This window comes from Mandrillus leucophaeus, unplaced genomic scaffold (genome assembly GCF_000951045.1).
Source record: "Mandrillus leucophaeus isolate KB7577 unplaced genomic scaffold, Mleu.le_1.0 Scaffold13, whole genome shotgun sequence".
Classification (NCBI taxonomy): Eukaryota; Metazoa; Chordata; class Mammalia; order Primates; family Cercopithecidae; genus Mandrillus; species Mandrillus leucophaeus.
The window spans coordinates 2481257-2500746 of NW_012101254.1; the positions used below are offsets into that span (position 1 = coordinate 2481257).

At 42.4% G+C, this 19490-nt stretch overlaps 1 protein-coding gene across 2 annotated transcripts in view; it reads right to left on the bottom strand.

Annotated features, from left to right (window-relative positions):
- Positions 1-17808, bottom strand: part of CLIP4 (CAP-GLY domain containing linker protein family, member 4) — an 83993-nt gene extending 66185 nt beyond the window's left edge. The window contains exon 1 of one of the 2 annotated variants that reach the window (XM_011972568.1): positions 944-1268. The gene's annotated coding sequence lies outside the window, so the exon portion shown is untranslated. Of the gene's footprint in view, positions 1-943; positions 1269-17536 lie in introns of those variants that run through there. The other variant, XM_011972569.1, reaches the window with a different exon arrangement.
- Between the last annotated feature and the right edge of the window lie 1682 nt (positions 17809-19490).

Genomic DNA, 19490 nt, shown 5'->3' on the forward strand with positions numbered 1-19490 from the left:
CGCCGTGCGTGCCCACCGCCTTCACAGCGCTCAGCCTCGAGGCCTCACGTCTCCACCCTGCGGCTCTCCCACCAGCTGCTCGGGCCAGGGACCGCGTCTTACCCGTCTTGGGCTCCCCAGAGTCCAGCCGAGTGTGGCCAAGAGTATATCCACCAGTTCCCTGCTGGCAGGGCTTGCTGTAAAAGGCCTAATCCATGCTACACCCACGTTGAGCAATTTAGTTCATATCTCCTGCGGCTTTGCTGCCTCTTCACCCACCTTCTCTCCTGACCCCCTTTCTCCGTCTCCCAAGGACCTGACAGGGTGAACTGTGCACCTAAAGTCGTGAACTCTGACAGCCTGTCTGTCATCTGGTAGCAAGAAAGCGTTACTGGATACATAGTAAGTCCCCTTAATGAGGAGACCTAGTAAGACCATGGCCGAGGTTTGAAACATGGAGTCAACAGTTACATCGTATCAGCTGTCTCTGAGGCCTACAGCGGCTGCTTCATAGAGGCTGTACTCTGTGTTCAGTGCGCACAGTGCCTAGCAGGAACAGATGTTGAACGAACGTCTGTCATTGTCTCTGCAAGAGCAGAGGTAAGCGCTCACCTCACCCCAGAGCATCTTTTCCTGTTAGAATCATTGATTCCATGGGCTGGGAAAAGCCCCCTTCCCAGTTGCCTGAATCCTCCCTTACAGTGTCTTCCCACCAAGCGGTGGTTTAACGCCTCGCGGTGTAACAAGGAGCTCATTACCTTTTAAGGCAGTCATTTAATCTTTGATCAGCCTTTTGGAAAATTTCTTTCTACCTTAGAAGCTAAAATCCAGCTCCCTGCATCTCCCCATCATTGGATTTTGTTTCTGCCCTGGGAATTCTTAAGTCTGACTCCAATTTATCCAAGACACGCATTACCTATCCCTTAAGCTACTCCTGATATGACATGGTCACAATCCCACTCACCAGCATGTTGAGGGATTCTCTTGGATGCATCCCAGCTTGTCCAGAGCTCTCTTAAATGTGATTATCAGGAATGAGTGGGTGGCCTGCCAAGTGCGGAGAGGAAAGAGACTGCCACCTCTTCTTAGGTCCTATGCTTGTGTTAACAAAAATTCACCATATCAAAATAGTTGCTAGGAGCAGTCACATCACATTGTTGAATCGGGTGGAGCACACTGTTGACTAAAATCCACAATATTTAAATACATGACCATCCCCAACCCTGGTCAGCTGCCAGTTTCTCTGTCTCTGCAGGCTCAGCATCTGTGAGTGCTCTCAGAGATCATGTGTAACACAGATACTTCCTCCTCCCTCTGAAGAGTCCGCCTCCCTTTCCCTGCTTTCATCATACCCTCTTCTTGTCTGACCCACCCATCTCTTTAGCTGGTTAAAAGAAGAAAGGCAATCTGCCCTTGGTTGGCTTCAAGCACCTATAAATGAGGCCGATTGTCACTGAACCTCAGAAAGTCATAAAGATCTGTGTGTAACAGAGGAGCTATTGGTGAAGTTTCCAAAGGTATACAGTTCACTTTTACTGGTGATTTAAATTATCCCTCTGAAATACCACTATTAGTCAGTGACAAGGCATGGCCGAGTTGTTATTAGCTATAATAAAGATCTCTGTTAGAACCAGTCAGGCCACTGGCTTTATCTGCTACACCCAAACACCGGAATACATAGGCAAATTCCCAGGATACCAAGCCACCAGAGTCTCCCACTCACTTAGTGGCCTTTGTTCAAAAATCTGACGTGACTCCTTTACACCATCATCAAGAATGCAAGTGCTCGTTAGAGTCATGCTTTCTAGAGTACCTCATGACATACAAGCTTTAGAACCAGGTATTGCCCAGTTAACAAGAGTGAGACTGGACAATGATACGCGGCCAGAACTTGGAACTTGAACTATTCATTGGGGTGGGAAGGCACATGGGGATGTGGACCAACTGTAGCTGCTGAGATTCAATTATATCTGGAGACACAAAGTTCCTGAAAAGTGTAGCAATAATCCACAGTGTCAGGAGGTGATCGACTTACTGGTCAACATCACGGTGTGGAGAAGGGGCATTACTCACTGACCACTGTAAAGGCACTTGGCCTATGGAGAGCTTACTTGTCTTCACTTTACAAATGAAGAAACAGACTCTGGGAGGCTGCGTGACTTGCTCCATATGTAGCCAGGGGCAGAAATAAGATTCAAACCTAAGTCTGTCTGATCTGAAGGCCTGTGTTGATTCACTACTTTGCTAACCTACACAGGCTGTGTTTGGGGGCATTAAACACCCAGAATGGCTGCATAGAGCAGCATGCAGAAATTCAGACACTCGGCAGCAGGGAGATCTGTCAGCAGCTCTCAGGACCCCCACCATGATAAAAGGGTTAGAGGAAATAGCAAAAGAAGACAAGGTCACTGCTTTTACATGGACTGGATATGGGGTAGAATATCATCAGTTTCTAAATTGCGAGTGTATAGCGGGCCTAGCCCTTAGGACCGTGAGAGACACCCAACTGTCAGAATTGGGGCACCAGATTGGAGTTCAGCTAGTAGAAGTGCTTAAATGCAAAAGATCAGAGCACTGGGCAGAGTCCCTAAAATCTTCCTGTCTGCGATATTTACAGATATGATCATCAGCATCAAAAGCCTAACAGAATCAACAAAGTATTAGAAGTAATGTTAGCTCAGCAAGGTTGCCAAGTACAAGATCAGTTTCTAAAAATCAATAGTTTTGTCTACATCAGCAGTAAGCAACTGGGAAATGTAACAGACAATAAGAAACCATTCACAATAACAATAAAGTTTAACAAACTCTAAAGCATAGTATCCAGGAATTAACCCAACAACTTGCAAGAACTTTAAGGAGAAAATTTTAAAACTCAATTTAAGGACATAAAAGATTGAATAAGTGAAGAGATATAGCATGGATAGGATGACTTTACATTGTAAAAATATCCATTTAGTCTCCAAAGTAAATGTTATCACAACCGAAATTCCAGCAGAAACTAAATTTTTTGAGAACTCAACAAACTTATAAAATATATAAGGAGAAATACATTTTAAACAGTGAAGTCAATTTTGAAAAACCAGAGGAGACCTGCCATGCCAGATATTATGTCATTGCCACATAGTAATAAAAATATTATGGTACTGGTATAGGAATACATAGAGCAAATAGGAAACAGAATGAAGAACTCGGGAGCAGACCCATGTATAAATGGGACCTCCATTTACACAAAGGTGGTACCACAGATCAATGAGAAAAATATCAATTATTTAGAAGATGGCATTGGGGAAACTGGCTTTAATTTATCAAGAAAAAATAAAATTGGGAGCCCCATGTTGTAGCATATACAAAGGTGAACTCCAGATAAATGGAAGACCTACATATGATACAAAAGAAAATGCAGGAGACTATCACTATAATGTGGGTTAGGAATTTACTTCGTAAAACAGGTTTGCAAAAGCACAATCCTTGAAGCAAAAAAAATTGTAGGACTTGACTGCATCACAATTACGGGTTCTCTTAAGAATACCATAGAAAAAATTAACAGATGGCTAACAAATTGGAAGAAGACATGTGGTATGTTCAAAAGCAACTAGGGATTAATATCTGAAATGCATGAGGAACTTTTCACAAATCAAAAAGAAGTCAATATAAAATATTTTTTAAAGCCAATATAAAAATGCAAAAAGTATAAGAATAGGCAATTCACAGAAGGAAAAGCCAGAATGGCAAGTAAGCATTAAAGAGATGCTCAACCCCACTCGTAATCAGAGAGTGGGAATATAAAGAGTGTGACACACCCCATAGCTACCAATATGCTGGTCTATGTTTTAAAACCAGCTCTCCAGGGAAGGAAAAGTCCTAATGTACAGTGTTTGCCAATTTCCTTGGTGCAAATACTCTGGGTACTGCCAGTTTCCAGCTACCAGTGTAGTTCGAGGTCACCAAAGAAGTTGGGAAAAAGTGTGCTTTATCAGCTCTCATGAACTGTTTTCAACACACCACTGCTTTACCCACCAGCATGGCAAAAATCAGAAAGATAATCCTAAATATTGGCAAAGATGTGGGGAAAGATCCACTGCTGATGGGAATTTAAACTGGTAAATATATTCTGCAGATCAACCTGGCAGTGTTTAGTGAAAAAAATTAGCAGTGTGATTTATGACTCAGCAATCACCCTCCTGGATATGCCTCAGAGAAACCCTTACAATGGTTCTATAAGCACTTTCTTCATGCAGTTTCCAGGAAGTCAGTTTCTTGCTGGAACTCGGGAGGTGGAAGTTGCAGTGAGCTGAGATCATGCCACGGCACTCCAGCCTAGGAGACAGAGTGAGACTCCATCTCAAATAATAATAATAAATAAACAAATATCATCTCTGTTTTCATGATTCCCAAATTTCTATCTCCAGCCCTGAACCTCAGATGTATATCCAACTGCCTACTCAACATCCATTCTACAGCATACATTACATATCACAAATAGAACATGTTCAAAATGGAATCCTTCTCCATAACCTTCCCTATGTCAGTAAATGGCAACTATTCTTCTTTTTACTCACTGGAGTCATCCTTTCTTCCTATCATATTTCTGGATTCTCCAAACCAAACTCCCTGTCTTCATTCTTCAAAAAGTTTATGATATCATTTATTGAGTAAATTCACGTACCATAGAAATCCTTACAAATCAGTAGCCACTGGAGACCCCAGGAACCTCCTACTGCTTCTACCTGGGCTTGCCCTCCTCCAATCTGTCTCCTTTGTCAAGGTTGCAGGTGGGGACTGCCTGCTGAAGTAGACCACAAACTGAAGAGGACTCCACTGAGCCACACGAGCCTTATTATCTGAATGGGGTTTCGCGTTCATGGTTGTACATTAGAATCACCTAGATACCTTTTGCAACATTAAACCCTAAAGACCCCCTCACATATTTCAATTCAATTGACCTAGCTTAGTTTCATGCTATTCTATGTTTATTCTTTTTTTTTTTTTGAGACAGAATCTTGTTCTGTCACCCAGGCTGGAATGCAGTGGCACAATCTCAGCTCACTGCAACCTCCGCCTCCTCGGTTCAAGCGAATCTCCTGCCTCAGCCTCCTGAGTAACTGGGATTACAGATGCACACCACCATGGCTGGCTAATTTTTGTATTTTTAGTAGAGACGTGGTTTCACCATGACAGCCATGCTGGTCTTGAACTCCTGACCTCAAGTGATCCGCCCACCTCAGCCTCCCAAAGTGCTGGATTACAGGCATGAGCTATCAGGCCTGGCCCTATTCCATAAATTTATTTTCCCTTTTCTTAGCCCTACTTCCTGAGAAGATACTAACAAAGGAATTTGCATGTTCCTACATGGGGCCCTGCTCCCCAGACCCTCCAGTTGCTGCCACTCGCAGACATCACATGATGCAAAGTCTTCTTTATAATTACAGCTAGATTGGAGGCATATGTTCTAGTGCTCTATAACTCTGTAGGATAACTATAGTTAACAATAATATATTATATGGTTTCAAATAGCTACAAGAAGGATATTGAATGTTCTCAACACAAAGAAACAGTGAATGAGATGATGGATATGCTAATGACTGTGATATGATCACTATACATTATATGTGTTGCAACATCACTGTGTACCTCATGAATATATGCAATTATTATGTATTAATTTTTAACTTTTTTAAAAATAAAGTAAGTCTTCTTAAAGCCTACATAAAGGAAGATGGAATGAAAGGAATGTTACGGCATCAGGATGAAAACTGCCACTGTGGCACAAGAACTAAGTTTTGGATACCAGCCACTCCCCCAAATTTTGGACCAATAAGACACCTCTAGAAGCATCTTTGGCACAAAAATAGCATAAGCCAGTTACCATAAGGATGTCAGTCCAACAATCTTCCCAGCACCCACCACTGAAACTGACTCTGACCAAGCCTCTAGAAATAACTATTATTTTATAGAAAATGTAAGCATAATAAAAATCATTTTTTAAAAACACCATGAGAATGCAATCGTCCAAGGCCAAAATGTAGGAATTTCTAACAGAGCAAATAGCCCAATTCTGACAACCAAAAAGTAGCTGAGGGGAATGGTTATAGACCGGAAGAGACATGAGAGCTCCATCCACAGCCTGCAATGTCCAGACTTCCTTTGGATCTGGATTCAGACAAACAAATGTGAAAATATTTCTGAGACAAATGGGGGAAATTTAACCTGGACTGGATTTTAAATTATATTTTACAATTGTGTTCATTTTGGGAGGTATGATGATCATGACATGATGGTCATGTTTCTATTAAAAATTCTTGTGTGTTAGACATCCATACTGAAGTATATATGAAAAATGTTTGAGGTCTGGGATTTGCTTTAAAGCACTCCCTTAAAAATAAGTGTGTGGTGGAGGGATAGATGTAAAAAGGATGATAAAATATTGATCATTATTAAAGCTGAATGGTGGGTACAGTAGTCTTCTCTTATTGGCAGTTTCACTTTCTGTAGTTTTAGTTACCTGCCATCAACTATGGTCTGAAAATATTAAGTGGAAAATTCCAGAAGTAAATAATTCATAAGTTTTAAATTGCACACCATTCTCAGTAGCATGATGAAATCTCACACCATCCTGCTCCCTCCTGCCTGGGATCTGAATCATCCCTTTGTCCAGGGCCTCCACACTGTACATGCTCCTTATCCATTAGTCAGTTAGTAGCCAGCCCAGTGATCAGATCGACTGTCAAGCCATCACAGTGCTTGTGTTCAAGTAACTCCTGTTCTGCTTAATGATGGTCACAAAGCACAAAAGTAGTGATGCTGGTAAAATTGTTATATTTCATCATTAGTTATTATTAATCTCTTCCTGTGCCTAATTTACAAATTAAACTTTATCATAGGTATGCAAGTTTAGGAAAAAACATAGTACATATAGGATTTGGTTCGGGCATCCACTGGGAATCTTAGAACATATCCCCTGTGGATAAGGATGTGGGGGACTACTGTATATTATTCTTTCTTCTTTTTAGCAATTTGAAATGTTTTCCATAATAGAAAGCTTTTTAAAAAAGAAAGAAAGAAAGAAACTCCAAGAGGGCAGGAATTGTCATCTAGTTCTGTCACTGCTATATCCTAAGTACCTAGAATAGTATCTAGCACATAGTACTAATTCAGTAAATGTGTGTTGATTGAATGGGCCAGGGTTTTTCAAGATTTCAGTCTCACAATCAGGTGCAGCAGCATGTGCTTGTAGTCTCAGCTACTTGGGAGGCTGAGACAGGAGGCTCACTTGAGCCCAGGAGATAGAGGATGTAGTGAGCTGTGACTGTGCCTGTGAATAGCCACTGCACTCCAGCCTGGGCAGCATACTGAGACCCCATCTCTAAAAAAATTTCAGTCTCAGCCAGGCACGGTGGCTCATGCCTATAATCCCAGCACTTTGGGAGGCTGAGGCAGGTGGATCACAAGGTCAGGAGTTAGAGACCAGACTGACCAACATGATGAAACCCCGTCTCGACTAAAAAATACAAAAAAATTAGCAGGGCGTGGTGACAGGCACCTATAGTCCCAGCTACTCAGGAGGCTGAGGCAGAACGGCGTGAACCCAGGAGGCGGAGCTTGCAGTGAGCCAAGATTGCGCCACTGCACTCCAGCCTGGGCGACAGAGCAAGACTCCATCAAAATAAATAGATAAATAAAAATTTTAAAAATTTTAAAAAGATAGACTATCATGTCCCAGGAATTTAGAAATCACACAGAAGCTGCCTGTGTATCACATGCACACGCACAGGAAAATCTGAGGTGTTTACATATTACTAAAGTACCACTGCGTTGTCTTCCCGACAGCTGTTTACAAAACCAATCCACTCTCATCCCAGTTGGCTGCTGTCAACCATCAGAAGCTTTAATAACATCTTGATTAGGAGTTGAGAAAATGTCAGACCCACTGGAGCTGCCACAGAGTAGGGAGAAAGCAGCTTGCACCTTGTCAACAATAGATCAGATGACTCACCTCGCCAAAGAAAGCCACTGACAGACTAATTAGCTGGTACCAAGTCATGAGAAAGTCTCCTTTGTGACACAAGCGGCATTCATAATAAGATTCTTTCTGACATTCCCCACCTAATCATATTTGAAACAGCAGGGGACAGTCAAGGTAAAAAATAAATGAGAATTGCTTTTTGAATTCACATCGAGTTCAACACAAGAAGAATAAGCTATTGTCTAACTTTTTAAGGTCCATCAAAATATATCGTGCAATATGTTTATCATCATCAAGATCATCACAACCAGAAGGCACTGGGTGGCACTTACAAGGTCAACAGTTTGCATACTGACCCATCAAATCATCAGCAATATGTTGAGTACCTTCTACTTGAAAAGCAGTATGGAAGCTGGAATCAAGTGCAAGATTCACTCCTTGTTTCCTAGTAAAATAGAGAGCGTCATGGTTGCAAGGGGTGGGGAACCTGAATTGGAACCCCAGAATCACCTCTCTCTGCAACCCTAGCAAGCCGCTTAACCTCCCTGAGCCTCAGTTGGTTCCTCTGTAAAGTGAGATAAGGAATACCTGCCTCCAAGAGTCATACAAGCCTGACTCAAAGTGAGTGCTCAATGAATAGCTGTGATCATAAGACACAAGCATGAGAACAGAAACCACCCACCCACCAAAGAACAGTGCCAGTACTGGGATTTCTCAAGATGGAAAACACATTGCAGGATGGGGTGGTCAGGAGAGTCTTCAAGGAAAAGACATATTTTGAGCTAAGTGAGGAGGGTGATGAGATCTAATTATGGAAATAAGGAGCTAGCATTTACTGAGTACTTAAACTATGTGATGTGCGTTGTTCTAAGTACTTTCATTCTTTGACTCCTATAAGGTAAATATCATTTTGGTTTCATTTTTTTCCAGTTGGAGAAATCAGGTCATAGAGCAGTTAAGTAACTTATCCAAGATCACATAGTAAATAGAAGAACCAAGATTTCAGCCCGTGCAGTCTAGATCCAAAGATTAAATGCTCCGTCTCAAAAAACAAACAAGCATAGATTAAATGCTAAACCACAATACCTTGCAAGAACAAAATATTAAGAGGCCGAAAAGTTCAGTGTGTATTTAGATGATGGTAATCGAAGAGCCTGTCTGTGTCAGTCCATTCAGGCTGCTATCACGGAATACCATAGACCAAGTGGCTTATAAACAACAGAGGTTTATTTCTCATGGTTCTAGACTCTGGGAAGCCCAAGATCAAGGCACTGGCAGATTCAGTGGCTGGCAAGGGCCCTCTGCCTGGTGCATAGACAGCCATTTCTCAGTGTAGCCTCACATGGGGGAAGCAAAAAGGAGCTCTCTGAAGTCTCTTTTATAAAGACATTTAATTCCAAAGGCCCTGCCTCCAAAAACCCCTCACAATGGGGACTAGATTTCAATATGATTTGGGGATACACAAACATTTAGTCCCTAGCAGTCTAGCTGGAGTAGACCCATGGTAAGACACTGGCAGGAGATGAGCTGCAAAGGCAGGTTGGAGCCAGACTAGGCCAGGAATGGCCTTGAATGTCACACTGAGGTGGAGGGGCTGTCCTCTGGGGACAAGGAAAAGCCAGCAAGGGTTTCTAAAGAGAGAAAGACTGAGGAGTCTGTCAGCAAGGTTCAAAATGGAAACTCCTGCCTAATCTTTGTGCCCAATGTCTGTTACATTCTCTTAAAGAAAAAACCTGAACATTAAAAGCATATAAAAAAACTTCAGACTGGATGCCGTGGCTCACGCCTGTAATCTCAGCACTTTGGGAGGCCGAGGTGGGCGGATCATGAGGTCAGGAGATCAAGACCATCCTGGCTGACACGGTGAAACCCCGTCTCTACTAAAAATACAAAAAATTAGCCGGCATGGTGAGGCAGGAGAATGGCGTGGAGGCAGGAGAATGGCGTGGACCCAGGAGGCGGAGCTTGCAGTGAGGCGAGATTGCGCCACTACACTCCAGCCTGGGTGACAGAGCAAGACTGTCTCCAAAAAAAAAAAAAAAAAAACTTCAAACACTTTGAAGTAAGATTTAGCAACAGAAAAGATAGTTACTTTGAGATTCTTTTACCAATTCAACTTAGATTTCTTTAAAATAGCAAATGATTTTTTACAAATGACTTCTTTACAAAAAAAAAAAAAAGTTCTTATATTTAATGTGTGCTCAATACCCACCTGCACTTAAAATGAAGTTGAGACAAGTTAGCCACACACCCTTGGGGGACGGAAATCTGTCGTTTCTGCCTTTCCTATCACACCTCATTAAACGCATTGCAGCCTAACAACACCCACATATCATCATTTTAACCACTTGGTTATTATATAATAATGTAATAATATATAATCTTTTGGATACATGCCCACTGGACAAAAGTGGAGTCCCAGCAAAGAAACAACAGCTACATGGCTTCCCAGGGTGCTGTCCCATCCAGCAAGGTGCTGACTGGCTTGCTGCGCACTTGCACCCTGCTCCTCCTAGCACCCTGGCTTCTGTTTCTCCAGCCTCACCCATAGCCGAACTCAGACTTCACAGCAGGATGCCTCTCAAGGCTCAGCTTGTCAAGTGGTACACCACACACCTACCTACCAGGGAGCTGCATTTTCAGCAATTGAGAGGCATTGTTGCTCATAGCAATTGCCTAGCATCTTTGCAAGCAGAATCCAGTGGCATCATGAAAACGTGTGCGCCTCTATTGCAAAGGCCTCTAGTCGTCCTCAGGTCTCAGCTGAATCTGAGATTGGCCACTCCCAAGCATGAGCTCCACACAGTCCTCAGCTCCTACAATCCAAGGAGACCCCAGAGGCTGGGCACGGTGGTTCACACCTGTAATCCCAGCACTTTGGGAGGCTGAGGCAGGTGGATACTTGAGCACAGGAGTTTGAGACCAGCCTGGGCAACATAGCAAAACCCTGTTGCTACAGAAAAAAAAAAAAAAAATCAACTGGGCATGGTGGCATGTGTCTGTAGTCCCAGCTACTTAGGAGGTTGAGGCTGGAGGATCACTTGAGCCCAGGAGGTGGAGGTTGCTGTGAGACAAGATCTCACCACTGCACTCCAGCCTGGGTGACAGAGTGAGACCCTGTCTCAAAACAAAAGCAAAAACAAATAAACAAAAACAAAGAGACCCTAGAAAAGAGATTTGGCCTGTGAAGGGACTTCCTACTGCTGACTTGTCAAGCACTTACTAAGTAATTCTTAGTATGAGTAAATACCATAAGACGTGTCCCTTTCCTTAGGGAGTCCATAGTCTAGCTGAGAGAACACAAAACCCATGAAAAATGAGAAGACTGAATCCCAATGTTAAAGTCAGACGTTACGGCTTGCCCAGGACTGAGGGGGTTCCTGGGATGTGGGACTCAGTTTAAAAACAGAGCAGTGCTGGCGGGGTGTGGTGGCTCACACCTGTAATCCCAGCACTTTGGGAAGCCAAGGCGGGTGGATCGCCTGAGGTCAGGAGTTTGAGACCAGCCTGGCCAACATAGTGAAACCCCGTCTCTACTAAAAATAAAAAACAATTAGCTGGGCCTGGTGGCGGGTGCCTGTAATCCCAGCTACTCTGGAGTCTGAGGCAGGAGAATGGCTTGAATCCAGGAAGCGGAGGTTGCAGTGAGCTGAGATCAAGCATTGCACTCCAGCTTGGGTGACAGGAGCAAAACTCCATCTCAAAAAATAAACAAAAACAAACACACAAAACAGAGCAGTGCCACGAAAACTAAAACAAGTTGGTCACCCTGCAGACAGATCAACATTCAAGTTCTTAATTAGCTTTGGAACCTTAAATAAATAAAATAACCTCTCAAAGACTCAGCTCCCTCATTTATGAAATGGGTATTATAGTAGTACTTACTTCGTCATGAATCTTATAAGAATGTAAGTTACGGTATGAAAAGAATTTAGCACAGTGCCTGATGTTGAATAATTGCTCAATAAGTGTTAATATTGTATATATAATTAATAAGTATAAGATAGCATAGAATGAAATACTGAATTAAAGACTAAATCAGGTGTTTTAGAAACTGAAAAAAGGAGATCAGAGAAAATTGGGTCATTAAGAACAGGCTTTGTAGACATAAGGTTGACAGGTAAAATATAGGTTAAATTTAAATTTTATATAAATAATTTTTAGTATATGTCCTATATTTTTAAACATTTTTTAATTATCTGAAATTAAAATTTAATCAACTATCTGATATTTTATGTGCTCAAAGTGGTAACCCTGTATAGAGAAGGTAGAACTTAAATTATTCTTTGGAAGGAGGAGGAGGAAAAAATGCTAGGCCCGGGGTAAAATGAGCAACAGCGGACTAAGGCATGGGACAGGCTGGTAGGTTTTGAGAGGGAACACCTTGAAATCCAGGCCCAAGAGTCCAGACTTGATGCAGAATATATGGGGGAGTTTCAGGGAAGGTGCTGAGGTCCTGGGGCAGGTTAGGAACCAAAAGGGAATGGTGCGGAGGGTGCAGTGTCTCACGTCTGTAGTCCCAGCACTTTGGGCCGAGGTGGGCAGATCACTTGAGGTCAGGAGTTCGTGGCCAGCCTGGCCAACACTGCAAAACCTTGTCTCTACTAAAAATACAAAAATTAGCCGGGCATGGTGGTGGGCACCTGTAATCCCAGCTACTCAGGAGGCTAAGACAGGAGAATCACTTGAACCCGGGAGGCGGAGGTTGCAGTAAGCCGAGATAGTGCCACTGCATTCCAGCCTGGGAGACAGAGCAAGACTCCATCTCAAAAAAATTTAAAAAAATAAAGGAAGTGGTGCTTCAGAGAAGGAATGAGACACTGTGTGGGAAAAGAATGGATCTAAGCTGCCTCTGATGTTTTGAACGCAGTGTCTGTGAGAGGGACGAGAGCCAAGGAGTTTGTGGCTGCTCTTGCACTCTTGCAGTCAAGCGGGCAGCCTGAACTCGGGTGGCAACAGTAGGGGTGGGGGCAAAAAACAACAGAGAAGGGGCAGATGCCTAGAGAGATTGTGAAGGCAGGTGATGTTTGTAGGGCAGGTGTGACCAAAGTTGTGTATATGTCCTTTCACTAACAAAACTTTCTCGTGTCCCTGCAGTCTCACTGATGACACGAATAAGCAATTCCATGTAAATCTAGAGAGGCCTGTTGAGATAAGGTAACTAAGACCAAGAAAGAAAAATTCTATGCCCTCCTTGCTCTTCCCCTAGTAGTGAGAAGCGATTAAAGCAATAGGGTTCATTCAGTTCCCTCATTGCTTTCCTCCCCACAGAGTTTTCTTAACCACCAGAAATGACAAAGGCCTTCAAGGAGAGTGAGTTCAACCCAGGCAACGGGCTTGGAGAACTCAGGGCAATTTCCCTGTAGGGTCCATGTTGCTATTTGTGACCTCCTAAGCTGTTTGCTTTCTTCCTTTGTGCATACACAAAATTCTACCCTTGTGGCAAATGAAAAAGCCGTGGTAACCATTTGGTAGCTTTCCCCCAGAAGTGCAGTGCTTCTCCTTGGCATGAGCCTTTAATTTTGATTCAAAGAAGCAAATGGTGCAGAGTATCTGCCTTAAGATATATATGAAGCCAAACACCAATGGTCCTGGGAAAACCAGATCCTAAAGATCTGCTCAGAAACTCAACTCTAAGCCTCTTACCAAGTTTTGATTCCTCACAGCAACATGAAGGACTGTGATGGTTAATACTGAGTGTCAACCTGATTGGATTAAAGGATGCAAAGTATTATTCCTCGGTGTGTCAGTGAGGGTGTTGTCAAAGGAGATTAACATTTGTGTCCATGGGCTGGGAGAGGCAGACCCACTCTCAGTTCGGGTGGGCACCATCTAATCAGCTGCCAGCACAGCCAGAATAAAATCAGGCGGAAGAACATGGAAAGACTAGACTGGCTAAGTTTTCTGGGCTCCATCACTCCCCCCCATGCTGGATGCTTCCTGCCCTTGAACATTAGACTCCGGCTTCTTCAGCTTTTGGATTCTTGGACTTACAGCAGTGATTTGCCAGGGGCCCTTGGGCTTGGCTACAGACTGAAGGCTGTACTATCGGCTTCCCTCCTTTTTCTTCTTTTTACTTCTTTTTTCTTTGCTTTGCTTTTAAAAAAAAAAAAAATCCTGTTGTCCAGGCTGGAGTGCAGTGACACAATCTCGGCTCACTGCAACCTCTGCCTCCCAGGTTCAAGTGATTCTCCTGCCTCAGCCTCCAGAGTAGCTGGGATTACAGGCATGCACCACCACACCTGGCTAATTTTTGTATTTTTAGTAGAGACAGGGTTTCACCATGTCAGCCATTCTGGTCTCAAACTCCTATCTCAGGTGATCTGCCTGCCTCGGCCTCCCAAAGCGCTAGAATTACGGGTGTGAACCACTGCACCTGGCTGCTTTCCTACTTTTCAGGTTTTGGGACTCAGACTGGCTTCCTTGTTCCTCAGCTTGCAGACTGTCTATTGTGATCACGTGAGTCAACTCTCCTAATAAACTCCCCTTCATTTATCCTATTAGTTCTATCCCTCTAAAGCACCCTAATACAATGACCCTGTCCTGTTTGCTCTTCAAAGTCACTTCCCACCTCTGCCCAATGTGATATGTGATAAAGCCCCTCCCTCTATCATTCCTGCCTCTGTAACCTTGCACAGGCCTTTCCTTCTGCTTGAACTTTGCCTGTAATCTACCTGCACCTCTCCCATTCCTACCTCACTTCCAGAGCCTTCCTCCTTGCTGAGGAAGACACACATTAAAACCAAACTGTGCACTATTTTGTAGTCATTACTCACATGACAGCATTTTTTTCCCACCTTCTCAGTGGGATTGTGAACTTCATGGGGGCAGGGAACATTTCTTGTGCATGTCTGAAAGCACTCAATATCTACTTACTGCATTAAACTTAAATTTTAAATTTGCAACAAATGTATCACACTAATGGAAGAGATTAATAGTAGAGGGAACTGTTGAGGGGCACATAGGGATTCTCCATACTGTTGGCTCGATTTTCTAGAAACTTAAAGTCTATTAATTTTTTAAATATTTAATTTCAAATTTTTTTCCAAACCCTGAGTATTTTCTCTTTCAAGAGACATAAGAAATCAATGAAAGAAAAAGGCAAAGAAGAGATTTAAAAGGTAGACTGATATACAAAAGTCAATTGTGGCTAGGCATGGTGGCTCATGCCCATAATCCCAGAATTTTGGGAGTCCAGAGTGGGCAGATTACTTGAGCCCAGGAGTTTGAGACCAGCCTGGGCAACATGGCGAAAACCTTGTCTCTACAAAAAATACAAAAATTTGCTAGTATCATAACCTAGTCTCAAAATAAATACATAGATTAAAATTTAAAATAAAATAAAATGTTAAGTCAGTAGCTTTCCTATATACCAGCAGTTAACAATGGGAATTTAATTTAAAACACAATACATTTTACATTAGCATCCAAAAAGAGAGACAGAGTTATGTATAAATCTAACTAAATATATTCAAAATGTATATAAGGAAAACAATAAAATTCTGATAAAATAAATCAAAGAAAATCTAAATAAATGGAGAGATATTTCATGTTTGTGGACTGGAAGACTCAATAATGTTAAAATGACAGTTCTTCTCAGCCTGATCTGTAGATTCAGCGCAATCCCAATCAAAATTCCAACAAATTATTTTGTACACGTTGACAAACTGATTCTGAAGTTTCTGTGGAAAGGCAAAAGACTCAAAATAACTAACACAGTCTTAAAGAACAAAGTCAGAGGACTGACACTACAGGCTTAAAGATATACTGCAAAGCTACAACCATCAAGACTGGAATTGGCAGAAGAATACACAAATAAATCAATGGAATCTAATAGAGGCTCAGAAATACACTCACTCAAATATAGCCCACAGATAATTAACACAGGAGCAAAGACAATTCAATAGAAAAAAAAGTGACCTTAGGTTTGCTTATGACTTTTTAGAGACAACACCAAAGGCATAATTCATGAAAGAAGAAATTGACTAGTTGAATTTCATTATATTTTTTCAATTCTGTTCTGTGAAAAGTACTGTTAAGACAATGAAAAGACAAGCCACAGACTAGGAGATAATCTTTGCAAAACACATATCTGGTAAAGGCTGTTATCCAAAATACACAAGGAAGTCTTAAAATTTAACAAAAAGAAAATTCAATTTTTTAAATGGGCAAAAGATCTGAACAGACACCTGTAGAGGACTACGTGCTCGCAAACGAGGCGTTCCCGATAAGTCCTGCTCTTGCAAACGAAGCAGGGCGTTCCTTCCCTGCAAACAGGGAGGACAAAGGAGCCAGCTGCAAACAGCAGACCCTGGGGGCTTGTTTATGTGTAAACATCTTGAAAATCCAGAAAGTCAGGGAAAGGTCAGAAAAACAACAATGTGTCTTGTGACTTGGCAACATTCCACAAACGACTGTATAAAATAAAGCACAGCGTGCCATTCGGGGCGGCCGCCATGTTTGTCTTGTGTTGTGTTGTCTTGTGTGTTCATTCCTTTGTTTAGGAAACACACGGACCCCAACAGACACCTCACAAAAGAAGATATACAGATAGCAAATAAGTATGTGAAAAGATGCTAACATCATATGTCATTAGGGAATTGCAGATTAAAACAACCATGAGATACCATTACAAACCTATTAGAATAGCTAAAATCCTAAACACCAGCACCACCAAATGCTGGTGAGGATGTGGAGCAACAGGAACTCTCATTCATTGCTGGTGGGAATGCAAAATGATAAGGCCACTTTGAAATATCACTTGGCAGCTCTTACAAAGCTAAGTATAGTCTTACCATATGATCTAACAATCATGCTCCCAGGCATTTACCAAAGGGATATGAAAACTTATGTCCACACGAGAACCTATACATGAATGTTAGTAGCAGCTTTATTCATAATTGCCAAAATTGGAAACAACCAAGACATTCTTCAATAGGCAAATGAACAAACCATAGTACCTCTACACAAGGGAATATTATTCAGCGATAAAAAGTAATGAGCTATCAGGCCACGAACAAACGGAGGAAACTTAAGTGCATACTGTTAAGTGAAGAAGCCAGTCTGAAAAAGCTGTGTGAAACTATGGAGACCGTAAAATGATCAGTGGTTGTCAGAGCTGGGAAGGAGAGCGAGAAGGATGACCAGATGGAGCACAAGAGACTTTTAAGGGCAGTGAAACTCTTCTGTATGATACTGTAAGGGTGGGCATATGACATCATGCATTTGTCAAAACCCATCAAATATAAAACACAAAGGTGAATCCTAACGTAAACCACGGGCTTTAATTCATAATAATATAGCAACATCTATTCATTGATTGTAAGAAGGAAAAAAGTCAATTGTGAAGCATTTTTAATACTCCGTTTAGGTTTGGAGTGCTGAACTTTCTGATCATTCTATTACATACAAAAGGTTGCATTCCTGTAAAATATGTCAAAATTGCCTCTCAGTATATATCCAGTTACTGAAACCCATACTCATCTGTCTAAAATAATGCTACACTGTGTTCAGGATACTCACCTCTGCCTTAGCAGAAATGAGTTTCCTCAGAGGGCTGAGTGGACAGGAGAGTGGTTGTTTAGTGAGACTTACCCAAACCATGTGACTGTCTTCTCAGTGTCACGTAGAAAAAGAATTTTCAGTCCCTCGTGGGTCTTTCTCAGCAAGAATATAGATTGTTCAGTGTGTTGGTTGGGAGTGCATGGAAATAGGTGTTTTCATGCTGCACTCCCTGAGGCCCCTATGCAGATCCGATTACAGAAAGCCTGGTGGTGGTGGCAGGCTTCAGCAGGCCTCCCTTAGAGTCCTCCTTTGAGAGCACCAGCCAGCGTCCCCACAGGCAGCACATACACAATAATGGCATTGCGGAGGTGCTATGGAGACCAGATTTAAAGGGCCGGGTGCTATTAGTTATGACTCTTCACCTACCTCATAGGCTGCCAGCAGCAATAGCAGAGGAAGAAGAAACATTAATGGGGCCTGGACTTCCACTTCACAGCAAAGTAGCCCAGGAAGTTTGAGGAGACTCTCTCAAAGTCACTGTCAAGTCGTTAAGGACCTGGGTCACCCTGCATCCCCATCTGGGGCTCCTTCTATATCAGTTTTCCTAAAGCTTAGTCCAGCTTCTTGAAGTGGGCCAAGAAAAGGCTGTTTCCAGAATCGGATATTGCATCTCTAAAACACAAGCTTCACTGATGTCGTGGAGTCTATGAGACACAAACTTTATGTCGTGTCGTGGAATCCGGAATGGTAAGTACAGAGGGAGGGAGCAAGCAGCCCATCAAAGGTCACAAAGCACCTTTGGGTGCCAGGAGTGGTCACTACCGGAGGCTCAGCTTAGGAGGGCAAAACACTTCCCATCTTTGCTCAAATTGCCACATCACCCAGGACGAGGCTGCATGGGTTTCTCTGACTCATGAGGGACCTGTGGCTCCACTGCGTTTTGAAATCGTGCTCTCTAACATGCTCTAAGGAGCAGAGGAGGGCAGTACAAATTGCTGGTCTTTGTTGATTTTCTCTTCTGCAAACAGATCAGCCATCGCTTCACACCCAAGGAAAGAACTGCTGTCCAATGACAGGCCCAGAGCTTCTTGGTTTGTGGCAAGTCTTTGGAAAGATAATTTTTCATTTTAGCTGAAAATACCCCGTGGTGGCATTTTTCTGGTCCCCCTACTAAAAAAGTGAGTATGACACACAAAACATGGTGCATGGCTCTAACTTTTAATAAATTCCAAGTCTTTTGGCCAAACCATTACTGTGTAATTTCTAGGAGGAAGCTGCTCCACTAAAAAAAATAAAAATAAAAATAAAAATAAATAAAAAAAAAAAAACTCCAAGTAACAAGGGCAAAAAACCGGTTTTTGGTTCCGGCCTTTTTTTTTGAGATGGAATGGAGCCTTGCTCTGTCACCCAGGTTGGAGTACAGTGGCACAATCTCAGCTCACTGCAACCTCCACCTCCCTGGTTCAAGCGATTCTCCTGCCTCCGCCTCCTGTGTAGCTGGGACTATAAGCGTGCACCACCATCCCTGGCTAATTTTTTGTATTTTTAGTAGAGATGGGGTTTCACCATGTTGGCCAGGCTGGTCTCGAACTCCTGAGAGGGTCATATATCTGTTTGAAAATAAAAAGTATTGTGTTAATGGCATAAAGGACATTTAAGAAATTGAGGAAGTATCACTCTGTGGAGCACATCGAGGCGAGGGGAGCCTTGGAACCTCTGGGACTTTCTTCAGACAGGAAACCATTGGCTAGGAGCTGGGGAGATCACAGTCTATATTGAAATACCACTGCTGACAGAATAGAAATTGCCTATGATGAGTGACTTCTCCCTGCCCTCTTTCAATATGAATGTGAATTCTCAGCCATCGCCTTCCTAATAGAAATCCTTAACCTAGACGTGTTCACTCCTGGTTTCAAAAGGAAATAGCCAACCCCTTAGTACCCAGAATTTTCTATAGGCTATCATTTTTTTTTCACATCTATAGCAATAATTACTATTTATACTGAAGATCCTAAAGAGCTAAAAGATCTCGAAATACAATCAG